We start from the raw sequence: 14738 nt of genomic DNA on the forward strand, positions 1-14738 counted from the left end.
CAGTTAATAAAATTTAGTTTGTTGTTCAAAATTACTTTCCGAGTAAGAGTGATGAAGATAATAAAAAACATGTAGTTGTCATAGAGGTAGTATAAGTGTATTACATAGTGTGTGATGTGAGTATTGTAGGAAATATTAATCAAAAGTAAGGGAGGGGTTGGAAATAAAACTATTGTTTCATAATGTAAAAGATGTTGGAGCTTTTCTTTCAGAAACTCGGGTAAATGGGAGATTAAGAATACTCTTGAGTAATTTCCAAAGAAAAGGACTTTCCATATACTATTTGGCCTCGTGGAAAAGTACGTGGATCAAAAGTGACTTAAGATAAGTTTTTTCTAAATTTTACATTATTTATTGAAATGTTGTATGGGTTCATTAAACACAATCATTTTGATTGTGTTTTTTTTTTGCCCGCTGTCGTAGGATGAGTAGTATTGAAGTCACTGTTTTAAGTGAAATTCAATATATTCTGAGAACAGCAAAAATAAACCATATAACATGTTGTACAAATTATTTTGTATTTTGTATTATCAAATATATATTATTCTCCCCTTGTCTTATGCTCACTCACCTATTTCCACCCTCTATCACTCCTCTTAACTCACCCTCACTGGCCTTCTCTCACTCTCCCTCACCTCCCTTTCCTTATTCCACTTCCCTCACTTATCCTCATTCCCCATTTCTTCACTGCCCTTTCCCTCTCTCCCATCCACCACTTTCCAGCTCTCAGTCACTCTACTTCACTCCCCCTCCCCTTCTTTCCTTTCTTTGCTCCCTCAATAATTCCCGTTCTCTCACTCACCTTACTCCACTTCACTCACTCCTTCTCTCACTCCCTCTATCCTCTCACATCCTCACTCCCCTTCCCTCACTCCCTCTCTCTTAGCCTCACTCTCTCGGTCCCCTCACTCTCTCACTCCTCTTCCATCACGCTCACTCCCTATAACTCACCCACACTCCCTCACTTATCTTTCTTTGCTCCCTTACTCAGTCCTTTTCTCTCACTCTTTCCTTCACTACCTCTATGTCCTCACTCCCTCAGTCCCCTTGTCTTACAATCACTCGCCTTTATCCACCCTGTATCACTCTTCTTTCCTTAACCTCACTGCCCTTCTTTCAGTCTACTTCACCCTCGTTCCCTTACTCCACTTCCCTCAGTTATTTTCATTCCTCATGTTTACTGCCCTTTCCCTAACTTCCCTTCCACACTCAACTTCTTTCAGTCTCCCTTCTTCACTTCCCTTCCCCTCTCTTTCTTTCCTTTGCTCCCTCACTCATTCTTCTTCCTTTACTCACCTTACTCAAATTCTCTCACTCCTTAAGTCACTCCCTCTGTCCTCTCACTTCCTCAGTCACCTTCCCTCAGTCCCTCTCTTTTAGCCTTACTTTCTCCGTCCCTTCAGTCTCTCACTTCTCTTTTGTCTCGCTCACTCCCTATAACTCACCCACACTCCCTCACTTACCTTTCTTTGCTCTCTCACTCAGTCCCTGTCTGTCTCTCTTTCTTTCACTACCCCTATGTCCTCACTCCTTCACTCCCCTTGTCTAATGCTCACTTGCCTTTATCCTCCCTCTATCTTCCCTCTTTCCCCAACCTCACTGCTCTTCACTCACCCTCCCTCACCCTTTTTCCCTTACTCCGGTTCCCTCAGTTATCCTCATTCATCATCCTTAACTCCCCTTCCTCTTTCTCTCCTCATGCACTCACCTTTTCCCAGTCCCTTTGCTTCACTTCTCTTCCCCTTCTTTCCATCCTTTGCTCCCTCAGTCATTCCCCTTCCCTCACTCACCTAACTCCCCTTTACTCACTTTTTCTCACTCCCTCTATTCTCTCATATTCTCACTTATCTTCCCTCACTCCCTCTCTGTTACCCTCACTCCCATTGTCCCCTCACTGTCTTACGACCCTACATTCACCCTCACTCACCTTCCATCCCTCAATGTCATGAATCCACCATCACTCACTCCTGCTTCCGTCATTCACTCCCCTTTCTTTACTCCCCTTTCTTTCTTTAGTTTTCCTAATGCACATTCCTTTAGTATCTTACTCACTTTCACTTCATTTCTCTCTCCTTCTCTTGTTCTCTGTCACTGAATGTATCCATGTCATTATCATCTTAGTAATTTGCTCTCCCTCTATTTCTTTTTCACTCTCTCTGACCTTCATCATTCCTTTGTTTTCCTTTCTGAGTCCTTCACTCCTACTTTATCTCTTACTACCCTTTTATGACTTTTAATCTCCTGCTTTCTCTCTTGTATTGTGAAATGTATATTATAAATATTATAACTTACTTTTTTTTCTCTTTCACAGACATTAAATTTACTGAAAATATGTAATTAAGTTTACATTACTTATAAGGTAAGTTTGACATACAAAATTTAGTTTCTCAACACTCTTTTCCTTAACCTCACTACTCTTCTCTCACCCACCCACATCCCCGTTCCCTTACTCCGATTCCCTCACTTATTCTCAATCCCCATGTTTACTCCCCTTTTCCTCACTCCCCTCCCACACTCACCTTCTTTCAGACCTTCACCTTCATTTCCCTTCCTTTCTCTTCCCTTCCTTCGCTCCTTCACTCTTTTCCCTTCCCTTACTCTCCTTACTCCACTTCACTAACTCCTTCTCTTACTCCCTCTGTCCTCTTACTTCTACACTCCCCTTCCCTCATTCTCTCTCTGTTAGCCTCATTCTCTCCGTCCTCTTAGTTTCTCACTCCTCTTCTGTCACACTCACTCCCTATAACTCAGCCACACTCCCACACTCACTTTCTTTCAGATCTCCTGTTTCACTTCCCTTCCTCTCTCTTCCCTTCCTTCGCTCCTTCACTCTTTTCCCTTCCGTTACTCTCCTTAGACTACTTCACTAACTCCTTCTCTCACTCCCTCTGTCATCTTACTTCCTCACTCCCCTTCCCTTACTCTCTCTTTCTTACCTCCATTCTCTCTGTCCTCTTAGTCTCTCACTCCTCTTCTGTCACGCTCACTCCCTATAACTCAGCCACACTCCCTCACTTATCTTTCTTTGCTCCCTCACTCAGTCCCTTTCTGTCACTCTTTCCTTCAGTACCTCTATCCCCTCACTTCCTCACTCCCTTTGTCTTACCCTCACTCACATTTATCCACCCTCTTTCATCCCTCTTTACTCATGCTCTCTGCCATTCTTTCACTCCCATTCTCTTAGTCTGGTTCCCTCACTAGCCCTCATTCCCTATCTTTCTCTCCCTTTCCCTTTACTTTCATCCCCCACTCACCTTCTCTCAGTACCTATGCTTCAGTCCTCTTCCCCTCTATTCCCTTCATTCGCTCACTCACTCATTCCCCTTACATCACTCACCTTACTCCACTTCACTAACTCCTTCTCTTACTCACTCTGTCCTTTTACTTACTCACTCCCCTTCCCTCACTCTCTCTCTGTTACCCTATTCTCTCCGTCCTCTTAGTCTCTCATTCCTCTTCTGTCACGCTCACTCCCTATAACTCAGCCACACTCCCTCACGTATCTTTCTTTGCTCCCTCACTCAGTCCTCTTCTCTCACTCTTTCCTTCACTTCCTCTGTCTCCTCACTCCCTCAATCCCCTTGTCTCAGGCTCACTTGCCTTTATCCACTCTCTATCACCACTCTTTCCTCAACCTCACTGCTCTTCTCTTACCCTTCCTCACCCCTGTTCCCTTACTCCGCTTTCCTCACTTATCCTCAATCCCCATCTTCACTCCCCTTCCCCTCACTCACCTCCCACACTCACCTTCTTTCAATCCCCCTACTTCACTTTCCTTCCCCTCTCGTCCCTTTCTTCCCTTTCTTTGCTCCCTCACTCATTTTCCTTTCCTCTCTCACTGCACTCCACTTCACTCACTCCTTTTGAATTTGTAAAGAATATAGCTCTTTTTGGAGAACTGGAGGTTCTTCTTTTTTAGTTTTTTGTTTTTTTTTAACTTTTTCCGAACGTTTAAAAAAAATAAAATTTCAGAACAAAAACAAAAATAGGGAATGCCAAACTGCTCAACAGGAGCAAAAAAAAAAGGGGAAAATTAGGGCTGAGGAGGGCAGCGATGTTCTTCCCTTTTTCGTACAATTAGCAGAATACTCTGCTCTCCGTAACAAAGCAGTTCGTCACACTGCTTACACTTAATGGTAATGTCCGTAAAAACAGGTTGAATGTTGGGTATGAGCTCCACTGCTCTTCCTCTCCCTGATGATGTTGCTCCTCCGGTGGAAGTCGAGGCGCCATCTCTCGGGGCATTCCGTGCCAGGTCCCTGACACTCTCCCGGGCATAGTTCTGGGGGTGCCTTCTTTGCACATGCCTTATCATGGTAGAGTTCCCAAAACTATATTTTTTGGTGCGGTCACCACGAGAAAGAACAGTGTGGCAAATCTTGCACTCCACCTTAGGAGCATTTGCCTTTTTCTCCCCTTCTGGAATTGTAAAAAAAATTCCAAATGAAGTGCTACTTCACTTTTGGCTGAGGAGGGTCCTCCTGGAGAAACTCATCAGAGTCATCGCTGCTGCTTGGTGGTCTTGCAGCCATTGTTTGCAAAGAATTGAAGAGAAGAAGGGAAAAGGTGTTGCTCTCTTCAAAGTGAAAGAGGTAGTGAAGGAAATGGGTGGGGTTTTCATTAGTTGCAAAAAAACTGGTAACAACCAATGAAAAGTGTTATTTTAAGGTCACATGACTTGACGCACTTACGCTACGCGCACCGGAGCGCTTCCGGGGGCGCTTACGCGGCACGAACGTAAGCGCTTCCGGGGGCGCTTATGCGGCACGCCTGAATGACGTTTTGCTAGCTTTTCGGAAATGCGTTTAAAGTTAAAATACGGTTATTTAAAATAAAAAATACTACTTTTATAAGTATGCCACTGAATGTCTTGCATTATTATTTACTTTAAATACATACTTTTTTTTTTCCGCACGCGGGAATAGCGCTCTCGCTACGCTCTTGGGTGCGCTTACAGGTGTGCGCACCCTGAGCGCTCCGAGACATAATGATAAAAAAATAAAAAACACATGAAAAATACATTGAAAAATTAATTTTAGAAAAAAAAAAATATATATATATATATATAAAAAATATAATAATTAATAGTTATAAAAAACAGCTACTAAAAAAAATAATAATTCACTTTAAAAATCGTAGGTTACAAACTCGATATATAGCAAGGAATTAGCTTTTAAAAACCTTTGAAATTCACTGAAAAAACCATAGGTTTCAAACTCGTTATAGTTAGGAATTAGCATTTAAAAACCTTTGAAATTCACTAAAAATAACATATGTTTAACAATCGTTATAGTTAGGAATTAGCATTTAAAAAACCTTTGAAATTCACTGAAAAAACCATAGGTTTCACACCAGTTATAGTTAGCTGAACAATTTACTCATACAAAACCATTGAAATTCGCACGTTATAGTTAGTTGGACTCACTATAACTCGCGCGCCCGCAATCCACTGCTGATGATGTCACATATTACATCGTTCATGACATGGTCAGTGACATCACTGATGACATCTCAAATGACATCACTGATGACATCACTGATGACATCTCAAATGACATCACTGATGACATCATCAATGTGATAATATGATGCACCTCCTCACACTCTAATCTAACCTTTGATACACCCAGTGTTAAATACAAACTACCATTGCTGAAACCATTGACACACCAATACCAGTAACTACATACGCACTCACTGATTCCTAGGTCTACATACACATTCACTCATTCACACATACAATCCCTCATACATACAAACACTCATCAATACAACACTATCATATGCACTCAAACACCTATACAGACACTCACACACTGGCACTCATCCATGGAGATACTCACACACCTAGTCAGTCATGCAAAGAATCAATCACACTCCCATTTTCTCATCTATACAGTTATACACACAAAACCTTACTTATTCAAAAATAGTCTAACACATACTTACTCTCTTTTACAATCACTGATACAAGTACACATTGATAGATACAGTCACTTATGCAATCACAGGCTCTCATGTATAGTCATTTATATATGCCAACTCTCACATGCACTGTATTTTACGTATGTACTTACTTGGACATGTAGCACTGAGATATCCATTCACTCACCCACACACCCATGCACACAGTCAACCGCCCATACAGTTGTTTTCACATGCACTCTTGAACCCATACACCAAGTGAATCAACTGCTCACACAGAGTCACACACCTCCTAGCCACCCACACACACACGCAGCGTCACATACAAATACTTGGGCAACCAATCAATAACTCATATAGCCACTCATATAGCTACTGATCAACACATGCAGCAGCTTACACAACAACAGACATAATGATGCACACATTCAGACAGTTTAGTCACTAACCCATGCATTCAGTAAGACACATTTAATCACTCACTCATACAGTCAGTCACGCACCAACTAAATCCTTCATCCAGACACTTATACATCAACTCATTCTTCAATATGTAAAACATATTTAACCTTTACAGAAACACACAGACACTGGATGATGTCATCAGTGATGTCATTTGAGATGTCATCAGTGATGTCATAAGTGATGTCACTGACCATGTCATGAATGATGTAATATGTGACATCATCAGCAGTGGATTGCGGGCGCGCGAGTTATATTGAGTCCAACTAACTATAACATGGGAATTTCAATGGTTTTGTATGAGTAAAATGTTCAGCTAACTATAACTGGTGTGAAACCTATGTTTTTTTCAGTGAATTTCAAAGGTTTTTTAAATGCTAATTCCTAACTATAACGATTGTGAAACCTATGTTTTTTTAGTGAATTTCAAAGGTTTTTTAAATGCTAATTCCTAACTATAACGAGTTTGAAACCTATGTTTTTTTCAGTGAATATATATATATATCAAAACACAAGTTCGCTTCGGGTGGCCACTCCCATCTGCCCTTTGTTTGATGTGAGCGGCCCAGCCTGAGCCGCGAGGTGAGCCCTGCTGCACCCCAGTGCAGCCCTGCTGTTGCGCCACCCGGCGTAGTGGCAATAGGGACAAGGTGATGCCATTTGAGGAAGGAAGACAGCAATCTGTGCATCAACAGTGTAAAGCAACCCACTTTGGATTTATATGGTGAAAAGGGACCACATGGTGACTCACAGAAGTAAGACACGGCACTACATTAACCAACAGGCCACTCGGGTGGCCACGCCCATCTGGGCGGGAAATAATATATTTAAATGTACTGCAGAGACCTGCCGTTTGTTGGAACCAAGCCAAAGCCCTGAGCTCTTGAAGAAGTGTCCCAGACATGAAACGCGTCGGGCGGGACTTTTATTCGGCGAAGAACCGAGCTGTTCACCTTTTTTCCTTGAATAAATATGAGGCAAGATTTACTCACCTGTGTCGGATCTCTTACTGCAGGTGAACGTGTGTGTTTATATATATATATATATATGTATATATATATGTGTATATATATATATATATATATATATATACTTCCAAATGCGCTACCTCCTGGATAGAAAAACAGCACGCTGTGGACACAAGCGTTTGATTCAGCGGTGATTTATTAAAAAATTTTTGTCAAGACCCAACGCGTTTCGGGGACAGCCCCTTGTTCACGAGTAGTGATCTTGTTGTGCATAGTATTTTTAACTAAACAATCATATGACACATAAACAACATAAACAACCAACTCCATAGAGTTAATGCACTTCGAGTCTTTCTTTTACAAAAAGAAAAGTTGTTAAACAGTGAGTTAAGTTTAAATCATGTGTAAATTACTTCGGGCAAATGCGTGAAGGAATTAATATATACTTGGGATTAATGCTGCAAAAGTCTTCAATAAAACTTTATCGACATGGACAAGGTTAGCTCCTCAGCTTAAATGCATAACACACTCCTATAAGGGGCTCCTCAAAATATCGCCCCAATATTTGTCAATGATGATATAGCCCAAGTGGGCAAAAAATAATAAATGCAGAACACATCTATTTTAGTTTTATAATTTCGGATGAATTTCATCAAATCAATTGTCATTTACAGACAGCGAACCCTATGCTGGCATATTAGGAAGGTACATTCTATGTACAATTTGGCCCCTGTGGGAAATTAATCAAATATTGAAACATGTTTAAGGTACATAAAGAAAAATTAAACTGAACTTTGAAAATGTTGTTCCCAAAAGACTATCCAGCACAACTGAATAATATTAATCAATAATCAAATTGCATGTGAGATTCTTAAAGTGTCTTATCTCTAAGGTGAGTGTATCAATTGTCTCTTCCTAATCTCAGGGAAGAGAATTGGGGCCAGGAGGTGGTCAGCCAATCTTCTATGTGTTATAATGTAGAGAGACTTGCTAGCAGTATCAGCTTGTCTTCAACTGTGGCATAAGTTCCCATTCTTGAAATTCTCTTCTATGTATTGACCTGTAGTCTAAACACAAAACATATTCACACTGTTGATATGTCTTAAAAGTGATACTAAACAAGAACCTAAAAAAATAAAAGAAGATTATAACTGCAAGGTAGCAGATATTTGATTAAGATACCAGGGGTAGGGTGGACTGCCCCAGCACTCTTTTCATTTGATGTTCAATCAAAAGTAGTCATCCACGTGCATGACTTGTGTTGGACCCACTGAACAAAAACATGGCAGCATTACCAAGTGTCAGAACATGTACCTTGTTCTTCGTAGTGTAATAAAACTAAAGTTAATCGATTATGACAACAACAGTAATTGTTTTATATACAATACATGGAGAGCAATCTGTGGAAGAGACCGTTGTAGAAGGTTATGTAACAAACATTATGTATCAAATTGAAACATACTAAAATACAAAAGACATTGCGTAAAGGTAATATCAATAGCAGTGACTCAGAAACTAAAGAATATTACCCTAGATGTACTGACAATTCTTCACCACAATTGTGTCCTTCAGTGGCCATTGTTTGGTATTGTATAATGAGTCTGTACTCAAGACGTCTAATGTCTTTAACCCTATTGCCACCTCTTATATTAGTGCCTACTGAATCCAACACAATGAAAGACAATAATCTCTCATCCTGGTTGTGACAGACTTGGAAGTGTCTGGCTACTGGGTACTGTTTATCCCCTTTGCGTATTGCCCTCAGATGTTCGAGCACTCTTTTCTTCGCTTTGTGTAAGGTACTCCCTATATCGGTTTTCTTACAGGGGCATTGAAGTGCATACGCAACTTGATCTGAGTTGCAGGAAAAGTGTTTCTCTATGACAAAAGGTTTGCATGATGTTGATAATGTGCATTCTGTACAATTCTTACTGAATTTGCATTCTTTACAATTACGGCTTGGGTAAAAACCTTTGATGTCTGTTTTCTTGGTGTCTGGTGTTTCTAAAGTTCTGCATAGTGTGTCCTTCAGTGATCTAGCTTTCCTATAAGTTATCTGAGGAAAGGGTTCTATTTCTGATGCTAAATCTTTATCAGTTGAAAAGACCTGCCAGAATTTACCCAAGCCCTGTCTTACTTGTTTGGATTGTTGGCAATAGGTGGTTATAAACCTGATTTTTTGACTGTCTTGGTCAGGCACTATTGTGTCATTGGTGCTCAGGAGGTCGGATCTGTCTCTCTTCTCTGCCTCATTGCTGGCTTTCCTGATGGCATTTTTAGTGTATCCTCTTTCTAGGAATATTTTAGTCATGATGGCTCGGTCTCTTATGTAACTGTCTGCAGTGCTGCAGTTACGTTTGGCTCGGAGGAACTCACCTAAGGGAATACTATGGATGAGGCTCTTGGAGTGGCAGCTGTGTGAGTGTAACAGTGAGTTCCCTGCTGTTTCTTTATGAAATAAAGAACTCTCTAATTTGTTGTTTCTTATGGTGAGTTTGAGGTCAAGGACTTAAATCTCATTACTTGAAAAATGACTTGTGAATTTGAGGTTAAAGTCATTTTCACAAAAATTGTTCACAAAACAGGTTGCCTCCTCTTCATTGCCATTCCAGACAATGAAGATGTTGTCTATGTATCGTGCCCATCTCACCACATGTTTCTTATACAACTCCATCCCAGTCACAATAGTTTCCTCCCAAAATCCTAGATAGAGACCTGCAAAGCAAGGAGCAAAGCATGTCCCCATCGAAGTTCCAAGGGTTTGTTTAAAGATCCTGCCATCGAATGTAAAGAAGTTTTGTGTGAGGCGACTCAGCATCATAGAGGTCAACATGTCTGTATGTGATGTATAAGAGATTGATCTCTCTTTAAGGCAGTGTTTACATGCCGTCAGTCCTGACTCATGGGGAATACATGTGTACAAACTTGTGACGTCTAAACTGAGTAAGTTAAAGTTGGTGTTCCAGTCTATCTTTTCGAGTAATCTGAGAAAATCGCTTGTGTCCTTGACATACGCTGGTAATTTCTGGACAAATGGCTGTAGAAAAAAATCTACATACTTGGACGAATTCTCTAAAAAACTGCCCCTTGACGACACGATGGGTCTGCCTGGGGGTTTGTCTCTGTCCTTGTGGACCTTTGGAAGTAAGTAAAGAGCAGGGAGTTTAGGGTACTTACATGCTAGGAACTCATATTCTTCATTTTCTAGAATACCTTCATCTTTCCATCTTCCTAGCTGTCGTTGGTAGTTCTCAATGGCTTTATCGTATTCTAGCTTGCTACTGATCTCATATTTGCCTGGGTCAGAGAGCTGGTCTAGACCTTCTTTGATATACATATCACGTGACAACACCACCACGTTCCCACCCATGTCCCCTTTCTTAATTACAATTGTTCGGTCATTTTTCAAATCATCAATGGCTTTCAGCTGTTCATTAGATACATTTTTGTTGAAATGCCACTTCTTTCTGGACAAGTTGAGAAATTCTTGCATGACTCCGTGTTCAAAGACATCAATGGAGTCGTTCTTAATCTGGGGCAGAAAGATGGATTTCGGTCTAAAACCACTCTTTGTACTTAAATCTGTTCTCACATTTTCATCAGTGTCAAAAAATGTTGTTGTAGATGTACCATCGCTCTCCAATTCCCTACATGTGTCCCACAGTTCCCTGTCTCCTATGCTAGTGAGACTTGGTTCATCAATAGCACTTAAACTGGGGACCTTAACCTTTGTGGCGTACCATTTCTTTATCCTCAATTTTCTAGTAAAATAAAATAAATCAATGCGACTTTGAGTAAAGTTAAAATTATAAGAAGGACAAAATGATAACCCCAAAGAAAGAGTTTCTACCTCAGTGTCGGTGAGTTCTCGCTTCGACAGGTTGATAACCGTGTTCTGCTCCATTACTTCTTTTGTTGTTGGCCCCTTGTCCGGCTTCCCACTGGGCTTCCCAATACTCCTAATGATGTTTTTGCTCCTCTTGATGCGCCTCTGCCTCTGCCTCCTCTTCCACGAATTTGATTTGCTGGTTGTCTATTGGCTGGCATCCTTCCTTTCGCCAATAGGTTGAACTCGGTTAAAATTCGTCTTTTGCTCCATCACGTTCTGAAACACTGGAGATGTCACTTTCACTCAGGATACTGTCTTCTCTCATCAATCCCGCTGCGCCGGTTTCATTAGGAGTGTTTCTTGCCACGCTGCTGCTCCTTCCGTCTGTTGCGCCTTGTGCGTTGCGCAGTTTCTCATACTTTTTGGCGAAAGTAAACACCTGTCCTTTCTGATAATCGATGAGATCTCTGTGGAATCTTCTTTGTTTCTTGGCTTTAATATCGTCTTCAATTTTGTTTAATTTCTCATCCAATGTATCCATATCTTTTTGGAAATCTTCAGGACCACACATGGCTGTTAGTTGTTGCGTGATGTTGTCAATTTCGTCTGCAAGCCTTTCAACATCTTTTCTGGCGTATTTCACCAAAAGCCCAAGCATGATGGTTGAACAATTATGATTATTTGATGCCCAGTCAGCAATTAATTCCAGGTCAGCGTCATTGAAAGTTGGGGTCACAAAAATTCTTAGACCCCTGGGCACTCTTCCGACATCAATATACTTTTGAAGTGCTGTGGCCTCCCACCATTTGTTTTGCTCAAGTTTGAGCACCTTCCATAGACGGTCCCACAGCTGACGCTTGTTAGGTGCTGCTTCGTCATTCGTTATCGTTTCAGTTTGGGTGGTATTGCCTGTTTCCTTGTAATTCTCAAACATCCTGTCTGCTGCCTCGCAGCGTTTGAAACTTCTCGACAAAGCCATTTCTGTAGTGATGTAATAAACTGCTTGTGGCAGTTGCCGTTATCAAACTCCCTGTCATTTCCGTGTATACGGGAAACTCAGGGAAACCGCCTGCTCTTACGTGAAGTCCTTTCAAATGGCTCACCTCGGTCTCACCCGGCTCCCGTAATATCAGAATCGAGTTCTCGGGGTCGGGGGAACAGCTCGGCTTCAGCTCCGCGGCATTTACTCACATTTCACAGAGCGGGTAAGGAAATATCGAAAGTCCCTCAGCAAAGCGCTATATATATATATTCACTGAAAAAAACAAAAATTTCAGGGATTTTATAGTTAGGATTTAACATTTAAAAAAAGCTTACTGAAGGAGTCGGGCTAGGTGGCGCCAGACAGCGATGGCCGCTCTGGCGTAGAGCTCCTGCTGCGCCTAACTAATCATAACCCCCATCCTGCCAATTCATACCTAGATGAAAACACCACCACTATACCCCGTAAGGTCGTCTGCAGCTGTGGTACAAGTTTGAGTCCGGAGCTCCGGATCCCGCGGCAGTTACACGCTGAGACAGCCACTGCGGGCAGAGTGGGCCGATATCGCCGGAGGGCTGCTGCGGCCGCGACGATCACGCGAGGCCGCTGCTGCAGGGGCCTGAGCGTGACGCAGCGGGAAGCACTGAGACGGGCCAGGGGGCCTGCCGGTCCGCCCCAGCGGTGATCTGGACCCAGGAGCAGGAGAGTGAGCAGCTTTGTGGGCATCCCTGCAAACTGAAACAGCTCACCCCGAACAGGCCTCCTGATAAGGAAGAGGGATGGAGGAGCTTGAGCCCCGTGGGGCTGAGACGGTGAGCGCGGGAGGATACTGGACGCGTGGGGACCCACCTCCGGCGGAGGGGACCGGGATCAGACTGAGCAGTCCCTTACCCGCCTGGAGGGGGAGGCCGACACTGTGGAGGGCTTATAGCGGCGGGAGAGAACAGATTCAGCAGCACCCGCCATTTTGCAGCCAGACATGACGCGGGACGCCTGAGGCCGAAGCAGGCCTACTAGTACTGGGCAGGGGCCGGATTGGTGCTGCACAACTACGAGGGATTCACCGGCAATACTTTCACCCCTGCCCTTGCGGATTGCGATCTCCCCCTCCCCCCGCTCATCATAACGGAGCCGAGACACTGCCACAGAAGTCCCTTGCGGGCATAGGGAAGGCCGCCATTTTGGAAGCGGGGGACCCGCGGGCCCCAACAGTGTACAGAAGCCTCACGCAGGGGGTCTTATCACGACGCTCATGGATTGAGGGCACCCCGGGGCCCGGAATTGTTGCCTACGAGTCGAGGCCCCTGGCGACTGGGCCGGACCTGAGCCGCTGGGGCGATCGGCCTGATCTTCGCCTGGTCTGGGCTTGGGTTGGGGGGAGCGCTGACACGCCCTGGATATTTCAGGCTGACTGTAGGTGGTAGGCCGAGGAGGGCTGCGCCTGCCCTCCATTCATCTGCTGTGACCAGGCTGTCTGCATCTTGTGGACGTAACACCCGGGTGGTTTGAAGCTGCCTGCACGTATCCTGCCGGAGGGCGTTGGGACTGCCTCTCCTTCATCGGCCGGGCCTAGGCCGCGAACACCTTGCCGCCATGGGCAAGACGGAGCCACGGCAGTCGAAATTGGCGTTCGACACCCGCAAAACAAACGGTTCGGCCCCCAAGGGCCAAGGGGACGACGACCCTCCGGAGACAAGAGAGGACGGATGGAGGAACCCGCTGGTGGGCATGCAGCAAAGTCTCACTTCCATAGACTCTAAGATAGACTCCATGAGCCACAGGCTCGACAGCGTCATGGCGAAGCTTGATAACCACGAAGAGCGGCTGAAGGAAGCTGAACAGAGGGTGTCGGATCTGGAAGATGGAGCGGGTACGAGCAAGCAGCACATGTCGCAAATGGACAAACTTTTAAAAGTCATTGCTGAAAAGAACGAGGAGTTGGAATCCCGCTCTAGACGAAACAACGTTCGCATGCTGGGCCTAGCCGAAACTACCAACACGGGCAGGCTGGAAGATTTTATGGAACGCTTACTGACTGATCTGTTTGGGAAAGAATCATTCTCTGCGCACATGGTTATCAAGAGGGCACACCGCTCGTTGGCGAAGAGACCACCCCCGGGGGCCCTACCGCCCCAGGTGATAATGAGACACACTGCTACGGCTAGCGAGAGAAAAAGGGGAAGTGCTGTACGAAAACACCACCCTCTTATTCTACCCTGACTTCACTCAGGCAGTGCAGGACGCCAGGCGAAAGTACCTAGTGGTAAAGAAGCAGCTGCAATCCCGAGGCATCCAGTACGCAATGTTATTCCCGGCGAGGCTGCGGATTCATCACCGAGGACGTCAGCGCATATTTACCACACCACATCAGGCAGAGGAATTCCTCAAGCGTGACAGGAGATCCTCCTCCCGGGAGAAAGCTGCGAGACGAAGATCGCGTTCACACTCACCGCTGTCTGATCCCTCCTGAGGAATGTGGACTCTATGGCACCGAGGTTTCAGCGGCGTGCCTCAGGGCACCTAAATAGACGCTTTGCAGACTGGTGATGTATACAATTGGTTTTTGGCATGA

This window comes from Lissotriton helveticus, chromosome 2_2, assembly GCF_964261635.1.
Source record: "Lissotriton helveticus chromosome 2_2, aLisHel1.1, whole genome shotgun sequence".
Taxonomy (NCBI): Eukaryota; Metazoa; Chordata; class Amphibia; order Caudata; family Salamandridae; genus Lissotriton; species Lissotriton helveticus.